The 15462-nt window shown below is 39.4% G+C and overlaps 1 protein-coding gene across 8 annotated transcripts in view; it reads left to right on the top strand.

Annotated features, from left to right (window-relative positions):
* The window catches only part of PEAK1 (pseudopodium enriched atypical kinase 1), a 110496-nt gene that overhangs the window by 43216 nt on the left and 51818 nt on the right, over positions 1 to 15462 (top strand). For 5 of the 8 annotated variants that reach the window (XM_071813795.1, XM_071813796.1, XM_065847501.2 and 2 more), the window contains exons 2-3: positions 8112 to 8275; positions 13504 to 13577. The gene's annotated coding sequence lies outside the window, so the exon portion shown is untranslated. The remainder of the gene's footprint in view (positions 1 to 8111; positions 8276 to 13503; positions 13578 to 15462) is intronic. The other 3 variants (XM_065847504.2, XM_065847500.2, XM_065847502.2) reach the window with 1 other exon arrangement.

Genomic DNA, 15462 nt, shown 5'->3' with positions numbered 1-15462 from the left:
TCTGTAGCATCCTGCTGAATGAAGTTTTCATTGTCTGGCCGTGGCTGTGGGAAGGGCTCAGCGCAGCACATCTCTGGAATTTTCCAGCTCTGTCTGGGATGCTGCATGCAGCCATGAGCCCTCTTTCCCGGGGCATGATGGCTTCTGGGCTCAAGTGGCATTTTGTGTTAAAGCTGAGTCAGTTTTCTGAGCTAAACAATTCTGTGGCAACCCGCATGGAGAAGAGCAGTTTCAGTGTGAATCGGGAAACTCTGTGTTTGACAAGCCAGGGAAATGGCAGGATTGAAAAGTCAAGATTCCTTTCTGACAGAACCATCAGCGTTCATCCCTAAAAACACACAATTCAGAATGATTCTTTTTTAATATATATATTTATTTATAATTAAATACTGAATGCTCTGATAAAGTCTGTGCTACAGGTCAGTCAAAATATTCTAGCTTCCTGCCACATTACTTCACATTCTAAATGCTGGTGACTTATTTACTTCTCTGTGATTTGGTTCAAAGGACACACAGGACCAAGAGAGATGGATTCTCCATGTTAGCAAAAGGAGAGAACAAACTGCATCTCGGCTCAGCAGTACAGATGCATGCAGCATAATTGACAGTCCCTACAAGCTAAACAGGTTGTGGAGTGCTGCGTTAACCCACCGTATCTTTGAAAGTGATATGCTCAAGAAAGAGGTGTTAGGGTTCATGTTGTGTTTATTTTGGTACTCAAATTGCAGCTGTACAAAAGTTTGTCCAAGTCCCCTGATGCTGGGAACCATCCATTTGCTTCTGTATGGAATATTAACCTGGTAAGCAGGCTCTCTTCTCGCAGGAAATTCAGTCTGCAACAGTCTGTATGACCAGATTTCATAAGGAGAACGCCATGCATGCGTTCCATCTGCTTTCTCTTCGTATCACAATTCAGTAAGATTTTCAGATAACCTTTGTTGTACATCCGTGAGTGTTTGGTCCTGCATGGAGGGGATTTGAAGCTGACAGCCACAGTCGGAGGCACTTGTTAATAGCAGGCCTGGAGTTCCATCAGGAAATACAGTGCTATTTCACATCTTTCTTCATGCAATTGCAACTAGAGAATCAACATTATGTATTCAAGAGCAAAACCAATGGCATTTGCAGCAGGGTGTAACTTTGTGATCCCAAGCATTCTTTTCTTTGCAGTTTTGGCTAAATATATTCATGATACCTTGAAAGAGGGGTACACATAGAGGTGTGAGGGGGTTCAATTGCTTTTTTGTTGTTTCTAGTTTATATAAATGTGTGTATTCTGTAAAGATCAAAGGTGAACTGAAAAGAGGGTCTGTAAGACGTTGTGGGTTTTTTTTTAATCCAAATGACATTTTTCAAATACAAAAGATGGGGGAAAAAGAAGATAAATTTGAAGTTTGTTATCTCAAACTTTGGTTTTGTTCAAAGCTCTTACTTTCACAAGCGATCTTATTTTTACCAAAATGGCTAATAAGCCAGTGAAGTATGTGCTGACAAAAGTAATGTTAGGTATTTAAGTAAAAATCTCTTCTCCTAGTTGGTCACACAGACACTCTGTGGTTATTTCATTAATTTTCCTGAGAGATTCCAGGACACCTGTCGAGAGCAGTTCTTTTTCATACTATTATTTGAAAATATGTATGAATTTTCTTTCAATGAGTGAAAGGAAGGGGTGGGAAGAAAATGGCAAATCTCAGTGTGTGAAACTGTTCAAGTCTTGTCAAATCTGAGTACTCGAGAAACTTTAAATGATGTCGTTTGTTTAAACAAGGAGTTGAGACTTTGGTCAGGGAAGACACAGGCTTGTAGTTGTATAAAACAGAGCCAGAACGCCAGGAGAGATGGCAACAGGGCGCAGGTCTCAGATACGATTTATAGAATTAACTGTTTGTTGGGGTGTTTTGGTTTTGTTTGTTTGTTTTAATATGTAAAGAAAGTTATTTCCAATATCGAGGTAACTCTGGGGAAATTTTTAAAGTCCCGTTAATTTCTCAGATTCTTCATGTTTACACACAACCAACCATTACTTGGTGGCAGTTTAGTGTTTTCTGTATTTGTTTGTTACCTTTTAAATGGCAAAAACATGGGAAGACCAAAGCATTTAGTTGCAGTGGAAAAAGAAAGTATTCTTAATATTATCAATCAAAGAGAAGTACTGATCCGCAAATGTTAAAAACTTGAGTATTTTGTGTTGATACTTGAAGTGCATTTTCTTTATTAAAAATGTTTTGAGAGATGATTTGGAGAAAACCGGAAGTCAAGTCTTTGTCTGTTAATCCCCTAAAAGTGAAGGTTGTGCTGTTCTTGTGCAAGTAGGCAAATGCTTCAGCAGTAACACTGTGGAGGAGAAAAATATCAGAACAAAGTCAAGCCACAAGGGTTTTCACCATTTTTCATTGGTGATGGTGTGCCCTGCCGTATGCCACATGCCGCAGGCTGCAGTTACCCTGTTGTGATGAAGTGTGTGGTGGTGATATGTATATCTGTACATAGCAGTGAACAAATATGTTTTAGGAAGGTTATATAGAAAGATTGAGGCTGAAGAAGCAGCAGCACACACAGGCTAATAAAGTGAAGGACAGGACTGCGAAGCACATTGTACTTTGTGCAACCGTATGACTTCATGTGTGTATACAAACACACAGAGCGTTCAGGATCTATGGTGAGGTGAGTACAGGATATTGCTGTGAAAATTAGATTGAAGTACTTTAAAAAAAAGGAAGTCTAAACTTCATTATTCTTGTATTCAAAACCTTGTAATAATCATATAATGTATACATAAAACCACTTAAACTCTGCTACTATATTTCATCAACATTTGTGCTCTTAACACTCCCCCTGTTTATCTTCTGCCAACAAGATGCTGTAAGGAAATACTTTTCTGCAATTCTTTCCCTTCAGTCAACCTATGATAATGATGATCTTGAAACTGTTCTGCAGTGGCAAGTTGCAGTACTTGAGCAGATTGTGGCTTTTGTCAGATAAATTGCATTGGTAAAATTTTCTTGATCCCTAAAACCTTCATTTATCTTCCCATTAGAAATATGTATATTCTCTAACTTCCATTCTTCCCCTTTAATCTGTAAAGCACAGCACATGATGTGGTTTCTTTGTTGATTTTAGAGATAATTTTTAGCCTGTCAAAGACCCTCTATCTCAATGACTTTGAAACAAAGATTTTTTTAAAATAGATGATAAAAGTGCAGCTGCCAGATGAACAGACATAAGAAACTGGAAGACGAGGATCTCACAGATGGTTCTAATAAAACTCAGCAAACAGCAAAGGAGTGTGGGGGTGGCTGGGGGAGTGGATTGAAATTCAAGGCGTAATCCCAGTGCAAGTTTTGGGTTTAGTTTGTGAAAGAAAGTTGCACAAACAGCCATTTGAGGGTTTGGGGTTGGGTGTGGCTTTTATTGTCGCTTTCAATTTTTCCCGTTGCTATAGTATTGCTGATTTTTCCTTCTTCCTGTGTCTATGTCCATATTGCTACCTGAGGCTTCTGTTGCTGTGCCAAGAGCCCTCCTCTGCAAAGCCACATTTAGATATTCAAAAGATTTTTGTGAATGTGGAATACCATTAAAACCTAGACCTTCAATAACTCTTGAGAGAGGAATTTTTTCTTGTTACAGTAAAGAACAGTAAAAATGATGCTTTATTGACAGGTGCTGCTTCTGTTCCTGTCTTCTATCCCATACCCTCCCTCACAGTACTGTACAGCTTTTTGTGAAATTTAATAAGTTCCTTTTGGCCAAGCTTGAAAATCTCTTCCAAGATGCAATAAAACACATTTCTTTAATCTAGAAGAAGTTTGTGCTGCATGGTTCTTTCATAAGGATGGGTGACTAGTAGTTCCTTCTGTCTTCTTTCTTCTGACTTTCTCCTCTTATTAAATAATATTATGTCTGTAATATTAAGCCAAAAATTAATGAGTAAAAATTGCAGTAGCAAAGATGCAGCAGAGAGCCTGGAGAGTCCCTGGAGGTCTCTGAATTTGATCACTAGTTCTTATTGATGTGACTAGAGTTCTTTGGTAGGAAAATGTAGCTGTTTTTTGGTTTTAACCATTTCAGTTCAGATGTGCTGTGTTAAATATATCGGGTTTTCATTTTGGGAGCTCATGAGAAGGTATTTTATTTGGCAAGAGAAAATATGTTCCTAATGCATATACCCAAGTCAATACCACTTTCAGACACAATTGGCAATTTTGTGTTCTAGAAAGCCAGTTGGATTATAATGAATTGGTTCCAGCTTTTTAGGGTGGCTACTTCAGCTAAAAGATGTATTTCCTGTTTGTATTTAGGGTCAGCTGGATGTGGTTACAGAATGGTAAGTAGATAAATACTCAGTTTGGTTTTAACTTGTGCCTGGATGATGAGACTACAAAAGAGATAGCTGGTGGTTCTGCTGGGCAGAGAACTTTATTTTCACCATATTTCCAGAATGAAAGCAATTAATGCCTTTTATTTTTTCCCCTGCTTGTTAATCTTTCCTTTCTTCAGTGACAGGCATAGTGTTCTGAGAGCACACGGACTGTCAACCTACATGGCAGCCCTTTGGGATGTGTCTTCATCTCGCAGTGTCAAAAGCTTTTCAAATCAGTAGCTCAGGAGTAGCAAATCCTTGAAATGCATGAGTAACAGGTACTTGTTTTTAAGAGTCCTTCAGCATGAGCAAGTCATTAAGTACTTCCTTTCTCTCCTTGAGTCAGTTCTATTTTAAACAGTATATTCATGCTGTATTTAATATTTTTAAAAGTAAAAGAGTTTTTACTTTTAAACTCCCTTTTTCTGAGTCTTTTCTGTATATCTATGAATTTACATTAAAAACATAAGTGTAGCTGGAAAGGAAGGCACATTCCTTGTACTGATTGATTCATTTTTTTTAAGAGTGGATGTAGTCTGTCTGCAGCATTTCTTCAAGGAGACAACTTTGAGGAACTTGTTACTCTCTGTGTTACCTGATGGATGGTTGGGCAATGGCGTTTTCAAAGCCCACATGTGCAGTCGCAGCTGAGAGCGACATCCCCTTGCGCTTCAGGGGAGCTGCAGGAGTTCTGCTCTTCAGACCAGCATTTTCTGTGCCGGGTGATGCTTGCAGCCTCTTTGGCAAAGCTGTCGCACATCCGCTGTGTGCAGGAGGCCTGTGAGATTGCAGTGAAGGAAATCCCATGGTTTAATTAAAAACTGTTGTTGTTGATATTGACCCTGTAATATTGTGTGATGCTTTGCTGATACAGTCAGTTTGGAAATAATCTGTTTCCCCTCTCTTTACTGTATCATGCAAAATAAGATAACCTAATGTGCATATTTATAATTCTGTATTTTTACAGGTTTTTGTGTCCAAGATACCAACATGCTGATACATTAAACAGCATAAGTGTTGCCAGAATCCTACTAGCTTGGCAAATCTCATAGCCATCTGAAAGCAAAGAGTAGTTCTTAGGATAAAAGTCAGGCCATATACAGAATGCTAAAGCATCACCAGTCATTCACAGCCCATGGAGAGCTCACTTGAAGTCAATGCGCACAGGAAAAATACTTCCCAAATCATGGCTTTCTTTCCTTGTGGATTTGCTTCAGTTTTTGATTCCTTACGCGGTCAGTAATCACAACCTGTACGGTGGCCTTTGAAATGTGGATTTCTGTTACTCATCTTGTAATGAGGTGCCCTTTTATTCCTGAGCTGTCAGTCTTGATTGACAGGACGGATCGCTCCCAGCGCTGGCAATTGCTAGAAAGTAGGGGATGTTTTGCAGAAAAGGCTTGTGATTCATTTGTTTAGCATTCCTCGCTCTTTGTTTGGTGAGCACAGCTTGTGTGGGACTGAGTCACATGGCAGCTCTTTTCATACTGAGTTTCTACTGCCTGCAGCCTCTGTGGAAAGCCAAGGGAAAAAAAAATATGAAGAGGGGGATTTATCTACATCTTCATTTACTCTATCCATGTTAATTGTCTATTAAATATAGAGCAGCAGCTAAAAGGAAAGATTTCATGTCATCTTTATCAATTAACTTCAACTGTTGTAAATTAATCTATAGTACTGAGCACTGAAACATAAGTAAATATTGAGTGGCTGAAGTTTGATCCTTTATCTTTTTGAGTAGTAAATTGCTTTTTTTTTTCTTTAGGTCAGTATGCTGGTTTTGAGTACAATAACAACTGTACATATGATCTCCATACCACTCGTTGACTTAGCTGTCTTTTAATATGCAATATGCTTACATTGGAGATAAAATGTTTTCTGTGGCACCTATAAAATATAATGTAACAGCAACTCTATAAAACACCTCAGGAGCCACCGAACACCTGGTTTGTATAAAGCCATGGTAGTGAATGGGTGTCATCCCCAGCTGTGTCAGAGCTGCTGGAGTGCACTTGGCGAGCTAACACCTTCACTACTGCTGTGCGAAACCTGCAGGATTTTAGGACAGCTTCTTTAAATAGAACATGTTGCCTAAATCCACGGAGTTCCCAGGCCCTCGCTCTTCTAGAGAGAAAAGAAATGTTCTAGAAGGGGTTAAAATTTTACACAGACACATCGCCTATTGAGAGGCTTTAAATATATGCTCACTGCAGCTGTTCCATGCCAGGAAGCGTTTGCTGATTTCTCTGTTCTTCAGGGCTATTTTTTCTTAATTAAAATAACTCTATGATATGCAAAAAAATGTGCTGCTGAATGAGGTTATCAGACAACTAAGGACTGTGGTTTTCTCTCAGTACTCTTTCTGGAGGCATCACAGCATTCTGTTCTCCTTTTGCTTCTTCCACTACATCATATTTCTGGCTAATCCCATCTGCGAAAGTGAGTTGGTTAGTAACTCTCGGGCAGGTTGGGGGAAAACATTAAATCTTCACCATTCAGAGTACACTCTTGACTTTATCTCCATTTAGATGATGAGCCACAAATTGAAGACTAAATTAGTGGCTATTCTTTTATCTGTCTTCAGTAGGAAGGTATTCACCCTTCTCATTAATTACATTTTTAAGCACATTTAAGCATCTGTTATGAAGCCTCTTATTCATCTCGCCTGCTGCTGCTCATCTGCAAAGCGATTTCAGTATCTTCTCTTCAAATGTCCTCAAAAAATATTTTGTGATAATCGTTGTCAAGGCGTTTTGCTTCTGCTGCGCAGCAGTTGATGGTTTTGCTCATCATGCTCGTCAGTGCTGTCTTGCCATTGTACGCTCTGTGTGTGCTCACCAGGCTCTGATTACTTTTCACCGTAGTTACGAAGCGCTTTGTTCCATGTTACCTGTGTCTTTCATAATACAAATAATTTCTTTGGGCACTTGTGTTTACTGTCTTTCCACCAACTTTGTCATCTATTAATCCAAGTGTGTCCATAACTGAAGTCATGGTAGCAGGTAAACAAAACAAAACCCGAAAATAACTAGACAGCACTGTCTCCCTGAGCAACTCAAAAGGCCTCAGGGAACATTAGAGGCACAGCCTGGACACTGTCAGAAAACCAGCAAATCCTCCTCTGGGGCTCTGGTAGGAGATGAACATGCCTATAAATGTCTCTGACTGCTCACTTGTGCTGGATGAAGGTGAAGGTTATTTATCTGAGCAACTTGGAGCGAAGGTCTAACCGCCATGAACTGCTTACATGCAAACATAAGTGGCACAAACCCGTGTGCTTTTGTTCTGTTAAAACATGTTGTATATGTAGCTAGTTTTATTTTTCTTCCTGGCTCATTCCTTATACTTTATTCGGAAATAGTAATTAAAAATAACAAAATTGCTAAGAGTACCTGTTCCTTTTACTAGAAAAAGTTCTCAATTACACCAGTTAGCTTCTACAGGCCGTTCTTCAGCATGTGCGCCCCAACCCGTGCTTGTATTGCAAAGCTAGTGGTGTGTCTAGCAGATAAAATTGGAAGGAGACTGCAGCAGTATGCTTCTGGGGTTCAGGAAAGAAACTCAAATGCTAAGGAGGAGGAGAAGAGGCCAGCGTGCCAGCTATGCAACCTGAGTTCTGAAGATAGTTCAGGTGTCCTTTTGTGTGGCTCTTGTAGCGTTTGAGAGATCAGGAGGTCACTAAAAAAGGAAAATGAACAATAAATCATATTTAAAATTTCTTTGAAATAACATCATTGTCTTTCTTTTACAGAAAATGTTGCTGTCCTGACCATGAAGAGAAGGAGGTGAAGAGAATTTACCTAGAGAAGTAGGAAGTTCTGACATTTTCAACAGGTTTTATTGCCAGTAGCCGCAGAAGGTTTTGCGAAGGCAACTGTTGGCGTTAAAATGGATGAAATGCCTCAAACTTAAGCGGTAATTAAGTTTTCTGACATATTTTTATTTCTCTAATACAGTATCATAAGATAATTTATATGGGTTATAGAGAGTGTTGTTTTACTGCTCCTAGAAGTTAACTAGAGTAATCTTAGAAGAGCCAAATGATGGATCAATCTGTAATTTTGAGAGCTTCATTTATTAGCAAGAAGTTGGAATTTTAGTATCTCATGGTTTACTTGGTAGTTGAAATTTCTTCTTGAGGTTTTATCCTATCTCTTTGTTATGGAAAAACCAAATTAGATTTGCTATTACTGTTAGGAAGTGGTTTCCTACCAAATGCCTGGTAAAACTGCAATTCAGAACAAGCTGTAGAAGCATCTCTATCTGTTTTTACTTACATGTTAAGTAATTTGTGTCACTTCTGAAACATACGAAGGACACAGGTAGCACACTATGGAGCTGGTTCATTTATGCTAATTATCAACATTTTCTCAATCTTTTCTTTTTTTCCATTTTCTTCTTTGCTCTTCTTACTTGCTTATATTGTTCTCGGCCCTTCATCCATTCAAAACTGGATATGAAACATGTAAAATACTTTTGTACTTGAGACCTGTACTTATTGTCTTGGCCAAGTCAATGTGGCAGTCAGGAATACAAAAATGTGCTACTTTTTAAAGTGGCTCTGTCCCTTTGTAAAAGTGGATGAGGTGTAACCAACAACTAAAACCAGCAGGTTTAAGGAGGAGCTGGGGGAAGTGGTGGAAATTATCACACCTTCGGTAGTCCAAGATGATGTCGTGATGTCTTTGAGAGAACAAGGTAAAAGCAGGTCTTCGTGCTCTGCTCAGAGCCTCACTGAACCTGTGTACTCTAGAATGTTCCTTAGTTTGGTTACACTGATGGAAAATAGTAATGTCAGTGCATATATCACGTATGACATATCTCCATGTGTCTTCCATTTGGCATGAATAAAAAAGGAAATGTGTATGTGTTGTGTTCTTGTTTGCTACAATTTCAAAAATGTTAAGAATTCAGATTTTTCAGATACTTATAATGGTTCCTTCTTATACTACCGTCTGTTCTTGAGAGGGAACAGGTCTGACGATATTTTCATGTGACTGGGTAGAAAAATTAGTGCTGCATTTCTGAACCTTACAAGCACAACCATTCTGCTTTACCAGTCCATGTAAGGTATTTATTGTACCCATGTGTTAAAATATGACTGGGAGAACTGTTTGAACGTTTTGAATGCATCCACTTATATGTACAGATCTCTAATTCTAACATGTCTAACAAGAACAAGAGGAAAAGACAGTTCAAGTTCTGTCTTTATTTTGCAAAAGTGGTGGAGCTGGGGCACTTTAATGTACTTTCAGATTTCTATAAGATACTTTAGATTCCAGAAATATTAATGGCACAAGTTCAAAAGCAATACTGCTCACAAGCTTTTATTCTTACTAAGGAAAATGTACCACCTTGGTGTGTCTTTATTCAGCAGGTTAGGAGAAGATACAAATAGTTCACAGCCATCATCGTTTTAGACGAAAAACTCCTAGAAAAGTGAAAGGTGATGTTTCGTTTGTTACTTTGCACACAGTTGGCTGGCAGAGCAACTTCATGCATCCAGCCTTTGTCAAAACAGCAGTAACTGTGAATCAACCAGGGATAATGGCTTCAGCTGAGGAAATAGGCTCCCATAATTGGTGCTGTATTGAAATGATTATTATTTAGCTGATAAAAGTGACAATCAGTGGCCCTGGAACAGGAATAACAAGGCGACGTGATAGGTTTCTCTGCTGGGGCACAGGAAGATCTTAATAGGCTGAACATCGAGAGGCTTGTGCAGTCGCAGCAGTGCTGGGTGAGTGGAGCGGGAGGAGGCCTGGGAAGAAGCAGGGGCTGCTGTGGGCAGGTCTCCTTCTGCCAGAGATGCTCTGGCACCTCCCAAGTGGGAACCGGGGAGGTGCCCTGTGAGCAGATTGTGTCTGTCTCTGGGAACAGCTGGAGGATGTTGCATGGGAGGTGCTCTTGGCTCAGGGATTTCAAATGGGAGGGTTTTCTCTCAGCTTGAGAACACATTTTTTCCGCTTGACTCACTGACTGAAATCTAAATGAGTGATAAAATTTCTAAAAGTAATGCTGAATTGGTTAGAATAATAAAAAGTGCATTTGTCATCAGGAAGGAAGAGCAAAATAAGGGGAAAGATTCAATGCCGAGGAAGTCACCACCTCCTCGGTAACAATGGCAGGCCGTAGGCAGCTGAACGCACCTCTGTTGGCCAGCCTGCCTTGTTCTCCAGCCGCACAGTCACGGACCATTGGAGGGAATTTTTCTGAAACTCTTACCAGGCTCCTCTCCCACTTGCAGTACCCACGCACGTTTCTGTAGGGACACTTTCCACTGAAAAGACCTTAGCCTACAAACATGTTTGCATAGGTTAACTTGTATAGAATGCAAGCCTATGTGTGTGTGGAAGGATACTGCCCACTAATTCCTGCAGAACCTATTTTTTTCCAGGAACAACACCAGCCTTTGTTTCTTCTCTTTGGCTTGGCACTAGAGCAAGGAAGGAACATAAAATGCTGGCACTGAAGCGGTCTGGTGTGATTGATGTACACTGTAGATAAAGCTTGGTACCTGCAGAAGACAGGGAGGGGCTCTTTGCTTTAATGCATTTTTAAGATAAAAACCATAAAAATATTCTTTTAATGATTTTACATTTCTATATGGCATTTCCTTTGTGCGTTCCTGAACAGTTTTCCAAACTTCAACTGCTGTATCAACTACTTCGTACTTACAGTTTGAAAATGCAGTGGGAGCAGAGGCCCTGTGGTCTGTGTTCTGTTTGGCCAGAACATGTGGCTGCCTTCCCCATCAGGGTTGCAGGAGTTGCAGAATTACATTGCTAAACCAGGGAAGAGATAGGGTAATATATTAACTTCAATTACATATGAACAAAAGAAAGATTCAAAACCCAAGATTTTTGGCTTCATCTCAAAAGTAGCTCAAGATAGTAAATTCAGGATGTGCTCAAGTTGGGGGTGCAGGTTTAAGAAGAAAAGGCTTTGTTCTTCCCTTGAGACCTGGCTTCGTCTTTTTTCAGGTCCAGCCAGGCTTTTTCAGCTGAGGTTTAAGTGACTGAAGATGGTGATTCAAAATGGAAACATTGACAAACTAAGCAACAATAACAAAAATATTTATTAAATGTCCCTATGTGCTGTTTTTTCCAAAGGGCAAGTTTGATTTTTCACTAGCTTGCATTAATCTCCATTTTTACTTATGTTTATCTATGAAATCTGTCCCATTGCATGTACGTTAAAAATATTGTCCTTGTCTGTTCATCTGATAAAAGGAGACTGATGCTTGTGTTGGTTAAATTCATGCTGGTGTGATGGCTGTCCCTGGAAACTTCAAATAACCAGGACAGGCAAAATGGAAAAATCATCTCATAAATGTATGAAGCTCCAAACTGGTGCTGCTTTTCATTTTGAACAGGCTCCTGTATTTTTCATCAAAACAACTCTGCTGCTGGGTATCGGATCTTTTAGCTTTTTGTGACTGGAGGGTAGGTTGCTGTTTGTGAGAGCAGTGAATTTCCAGTGACAGGTAGATAAGAGGCCTTGTCTATGGGGAGGTCTCCAGTTTTCATTTGTTCGGTATTCGTAACAAATTCACCATCCCTTAATTTCCATCACATGAAACTAGTGTCTTTTACTTTGTAATTTCATTTATCAGCTGCTCATTTAGTGATAATTAGATTGTGTTTTTCATGCTGGGTTCTTTCATCCTTCTCTCGCCTGTTGTTATGTGATGTGGTCTTGGCAAGAAACACATTCCCTTTTTTTTGGGGGGGGGGAGGGGGGAACACACAGCCACCCAAACAACACATCTCAGATCCTGCTAATTAAGAGAATGATCAGCTTCTAGGGTTGAAAAAGATAATCAACACACTTGAACCTGCTGCAAGCAAAAATCATTTTGTATTAATAAGAATAACTTCGTTATTGAGTTGGAAAAGATTGTGCGTGTAGTGGCCATAAAAATATTTTTGTTTTCTAAGTGTTATTCAGATACTCAAGAGTTACAGGCCACAGTATTGGTACTGGTTTTTTGCTACAACCTGTAAATCAAAGTGGGCACATTAGCTCCACACTCTCCCTATTAGGAAATGGCATATAGGCGATTATGTAAATACCATACTTCTGGTCTGTCGGTTAATATTAAGAGCAGATAGAATGAGGGAACAGAAAGCACCCGCATCTAAAAATATACCTGAGAAACAGAAGGATAGCAGCCTGCATGCTACGCTAGGAGAGGATGGCCTCACTTCTTACAGCACAGCCGCTTCCTTCCTGCTGTCACAGGGGTACGTACTGGGAACACTGGGAGCTGCTGGTGTGTCACCCAGTGCAGGCAGCACCGCTGTCCCCCGGGCCTGGGCAGAGCCCAGTTCCCCCGAACGCTGCAGCGTCCACCCCATACAGGGGGTGGCTTCAGCAACAGCTCTTCTTTTGCTTTTCAACAGCAAATAATAGAAATATTTGGAGGCTTCTCCACTTCAAAGGGTTTCTTAGCATCTATCCAGAATGCAACTTTTCCTTTCAAACGTGAATTTCCATAACTCCCTTCGGTATAACTCTCTGCAAATGCTTGCAGAAACAATTGCTGATGATGCATATAGTCTGTCTTCCTTTGTTCTTGCGAAGCAGGATTTTTTTTCAGCCCAATCATCACGATCTTAAATATGAACATTAGCATATATATTTTAAGCAAAAGTTCCTCAAAGGTGAATAGGTGGGGGGTTTAGCAGACTTCAAAATAATTCCAAAAATACCTGGCTTGCTTTCTTTTTCAGCCATGTCTAATATGTCATTCTTTGAGTTAACCTGTTTCTTTTTTGCATTTATTTTTTTTCCATTCCTTGTTTTCCGTTTCTGGCAATAAAAATTGTGTGTGTTCTCCAGAGGAAAAACTGCAGGTTACACTTCAACTTGCACTGTGGTGGTGACGCTTTGTGTTTTATATTACAGTGGCGTTCTGAGGATATTTAACAAAATACAAACTTTTCGTACTGAAGGCAACGTGCAAACATAATTGGCATTGTTTCTTTTTCAGTGCTAGATAAGGCGTGAGGACAAATAAAATACAAAATGAAAAGAATCCTTAGTCCGGATTCTTTAGATTCTTGCCTCCCCACCCAGTTTTTTTAAGAACAATGTAAGTATGCTGCTGAAATGTGTGATTTTTTTTCTTCTTTATATAGCCCTACACAAGATCTAACGATTATTGATTAGTTGTATTTCTGATTGCACTACGTCACTACCTACAACTTTTCAGGTATGTTGTTGTTTTCACAAACATCTTTACCAGGTTAAAATATTTCTAATTTTCCAGAGTAGATTTCTAGAGAACCAGAAATGAAAGTCACGGGAGGTTGCACTTGATAAAAAGCAGTGACAAAATGTGTTCTCCTGGCCAGTGCAGCACTGACCAGCTGTATAACCACTCAGGGGACTGAGTCTATGTACAAGTCCATATTTTGAGGGAAAGGACTGCTGAAAATACCACTGGGGAGCACAACTTTCTCTTGTTTGTACCGACTTCCTCTTTCAGATTTTATTTTTGCTGCGAATACAATTCAGGTACCCAACAATTTAAAATGTATTTCATTACAAGCAGAAGAAGGCATGTGTTAGCAATTTTGAGTTCCAAACATTTCAGATTTCTTGAGCACTATCTCTACCATCCTCTTTTGTAATAGTTTCAGAGTGTTAGTATTGGCAGCTAAATCAGTATATTTGACTTTTGGCATAGTACTGTTTGGTTTCAACCTCCATATAGAGCTGACTTAGGAAGAAACGCAAACCCAGAAATATAAAGATGGCATACTGTGAGGAATAAATGTGTGTTACTCTAGTAATGCCTATCCAAAGATTTTAGGGTTTTTTGTTACATCAGTATTATGGCTTCAGTGTATTTAAGTTTACGGCTTTGACTGGCTGAATTCATGGGTTTTAAAGGGACATTAAATTAATTAAAATTTATCAGTTTGCCTTTTTAATGGAAAATACATTTATTCTGCAGTTAAAGAAAGATAGCACCAGGCTTACTGAGGGAAAAAATAATCCTTGCCTAACTGTATGTCTTTGTCACTGATTTTCAAGACTTCAGCTGAGAATAACCATTAAGCTTGGTTTCAGTCATGGATACAAAAATTAATCTTGAATATCTGAGTGGTAGTGACATACTTGAGTCTTGCATCAGTCAGTATTTGGTTAATTATCGAAGTATCACTGCAAAGAGAGCAGGCTCCAGCTGGCTGTAATTAGGGCTGAATTGTTCCATGCCTGCCAGACAGTTTTTACATTCATGGGATCTGCAGCTTTCTGTTGTCCTCATTTCCTGTAACATAAAAGTACTTGTATCTCAAAGAATTAAAGGGGGGCAAATAGTGGGAGAGGCTGCACACATAACTCATAGCAACATCTTTAGAGGTCTGACTGAGAAATATGCATTGCAAGTCTCAAAAAAAACAAAAACAAACCAAAAACCACCCACCAGGTGTCATAGTCAAAAAGTGTTATTTCAGTTGATTAGAAGAAAAGGTGGATCTTTAGAAAGCACAGTGGGTTCTATAAACTCTGAAGTCAGTGCTCTGTAAATCTTCATCTTAATGAGACCACCAGCCTGTGTAGGAAGAAACTTGGATAGGAAATCAGGAGCGCATGTGACATACAACAGTCAATGAAAATTCAGTAATTCAGTAGCTGTGGGATACAGCACTAAAAGTGCGATATATCACATCTAATTTGTTGAAGTAAGTCTCCTTTTTTGTTTGTCCTTAGGCTGCTGAATTACTAGACTGCAGTACTGGCATTTGCTTTTATGGATGTCCTGGCTTCAGGAAACACTCAGATCTTGTTTTCTCTCTGTACTATGGGGGTCATCATGACCTGTGCTCTGTGCAGCCTCCTAGTCTGTGTGTCAACTCACCATCCAGACTAGCAAGTTTTCAAATTATTACATTCTTAGGGGAAGAAATAGCCTTTTGTTTAAGTTGCATGTAAAATTTCACGTTGGTATTTAAGTGGTGTCCGATGTGGAAGGTACATGCTAGGAACTGTGCAAAAAAAAAAAAAAATAGACAACATGGTGATTTTAAGAGCATTTTCAAGTAGATAATACCAGCCCATTGCCCAGGTGAAATACACTAGCTTGTATC

This window comes from Patagioenas fasciata, chromosome 12 (genome assembly GCF_037038585.1).
Source record: "Patagioenas fasciata isolate bPatFas1 chromosome 12, bPatFas1.hap1, whole genome shotgun sequence".
NCBI classification, from domain to species: domain Eukaryota; kingdom Metazoa; phylum Chordata; class Aves; order Columbiformes; family Columbidae; genus Patagioenas; species Patagioenas fasciata.
The sequence above is the reverse complement of the archived record's forward strand: the minus strand, read 5'-3'. Positions and strand labels throughout refer to the sequence as shown.